The sequence below is a fragment of the Propithecus coquereli genome, unplaced genomic scaffold (genome assembly GCF_000956105.1).
Source record: "Propithecus coquereli isolate 6110/MARCELLA unplaced genomic scaffold, Pcoq_1.0 Scaffold101, whole genome shotgun sequence".
Taxonomy (NCBI): Eukaryota; Metazoa; Chordata; class Mammalia; order Primates; family Indriidae; genus Propithecus; species Propithecus coquereli.
Genome location: NW_012133970.1, coordinates 3,867,359 through 3,869,725, shown reverse-complemented (window position 1 = coordinate 3,869,725; position 2,367 = coordinate 3,867,359). Strand labels below are relative to the sequence as shown.

Here is a 2,367-nt window from a genome sequence, read left to right as displayed (position 1 = left end):
AGTATGAAAAAGATATAAGAAAGCTGGAGTGGCTATATTAACATCAGACAAAATAGACTTCGAAACAAAAAATGATAATGGAAATCAAGAGGGATATTTTATAATGATAAATAAGTCAATCCACCAAGAATATATAACAATTATAAACATATATGGACCTAACAACAAAGCCCCCAAATACATGAAGCAAACAATGACAAAACTGAAGGGAAAAATAGATGATTCAATAATAACAGTTGGAAAATTCAATAACTCATTTTCAATAACGGTTAAAACTAGACAGAAAATCAATAAAGAAATATAAGACTTGAGTAACATTGTAAGTTAACTAGACTTAACATACATATATAGAACACTTCACCCAATCACAAGCGGAATATATATTCTTCTCCTCTGCACATATACAATTCTCCAGAATACACTATGTTTTAGTTCATTAAACAAGCCTCAATAAATTTGAAAGACACGAAATCATAGAAGGCATGTTTTATGATCACATAGAATAAAATCAGAAATCAGTAACAGAAAGATGGTTGAGAAATTTACAAATATATGAAAGATAACCAACACATTACTAAGTAGTAAATAGGTAAAACAGGAAATCACGGCCTCCTCTTGCGCTCTCCTGTTAATGGCGGGCGGCGGCTGCGGAGCGGTTCGCAGATAACCGCTGCCCACACGGGGACAGTCTGCCCTGCCTCCCACTTTCTGCTCGTCACCGCCGGTGCCAGAGCTCGCCAGCATGTCTGTGGTACCGCCCAATCGCTCGTAGACCGGGTGGCCCCAGGGAGTCAATCAGTTTGGCAACAAGTACATCCAGCAGACCAAGCCCCTCACCCTGCAGCGCACCATCAACCCGTACCCTCTTACCAATTATACTTTTGGTACAAAAGAGCCCCTCTATGAGAAGGACAGTTCTGTTGCAGCCAGATTTCAGCGCATGACGGAGGAATTTGATAACATTGGAATGACGAGGACTGTAGAAGGGGTTCTCACTGTACACGAGCACCGGCTACCCCATGTATTACTGCTACAGCCTGGAACAACTTTCTTCAAATTACCTGGTGGTGAACTTAACCGAGGAGAAGATGAAGTTGAAGGACTAAAAATCTTAATGACAGAGACACTGTGTCGTCAAGATGGAGTTCTGCAAGACTGGGTCATTGATGACTGCATTGGTAACTGGTGGAGACCAAATTTTGAACCTCCTCAGTATCCATATATTCCTGCACATATTACAAAGCCTAAGGAACATAAGAAGTTGTTTCTGCAAAGCCTTGTTTGCAGTCCCTAAAAATTACAGGTGGGTAGCTGCACCATTGTTTGAATTGTATGACAATGCACCAAGGTATGGACCCATCACTTCTAGTCTCCCTTAGCTGTTGAGCAGGTTCAATTTTATATACAACTGAATTCCTATGCAACGGAGAAGTCAAAGAAGCCGTTGCTGTGAGCACAGCTATACACAGTGTAGAAGAATAAATGTGGTAGAAAAGTTTTTTGGTTTTATCTCTTTTCTGATCTCTAAATTGCTGCCTACTTTCTATTGTTTGAATAGTAAAGTTAACATGAAGAACTAACTAGATAGTGGTGTATGCAAATGTGATAATGTTTATTTACTTTTGTTTCTACTCATACTTTTTTGTACAACATTAAAGAAAATGGACTTCTTTCTATTTATATTTCTTTAATTTCTCATTAAACTTCTAAAATTCTTAAAAAAAAGAAATCACAAGGAAAATTAGAAAACATTTTGAGATTAAATTAAAAAAGACACAACATACAAAAACTTAGGGCATGGCAGCTAAAGCAGTGCTTAAAGCAAAATTTACAGCTATAAATGCTTATATTAAAAAAGAAGAAAGATCTCAAATGATTCACCTAACCTTCCCCCTTAAGACACTGGAAAGAGAAAAGAGAAAAACAAAACATACCTATAGCAAGCATATGTAAGAAAATAATGATTACAGAAGAAATTAATGAAATAGAGAATAGAGAAAAATAACAAAATCAAAACTTAGTTATTTGGCCGGGCACAGTGGCTCACGCCTGTAATCCTAGCACTCTGGGAGGCCGAGGAGAGTGGATCGCTCAAGGTCAGGAGTTTGAGACCAGCCTGAGCAAGAGCGAGACCCCCGTCTCTACTAAACAAATGGAAAGAAATGAGCTGGACAACTAAAAATACATAGAAAAAATTAGCCGGGCATGGTGGCGCATGCCTGTAGTCCCAGCTATTCGGGAGGCTGAGGCAGGAGGATCGTTTGAGCCCAGGAGTTTGAGGTTGCTGTGAGCTAGGCTGACGCCACGGCACTCATTCTAGCCCGGGCAACAGAGCCAGACTTTGTCTCAAAAAAAAAAAAAAAGTTA

General features: G+C 39.1%; 1 protein-coding gene and 1 pseudogene across 1 annotated transcript in view; one reads left to right on the top strand and one right to left on the bottom strand.

Annotated features, from left to right (window-relative positions):
* The window catches only part of OPHN1 (oligophrenin 1), a 427,039-nt gene that overhangs the window by 297,999 nt on the left and 126,673 nt on the right, over positions 1 to 2,367 (bottom strand). The window lies entirely within an intron of this gene.
* On the top strand, positions 743 to 1,412 carry LOC105809376 (annotated as a pseudogene).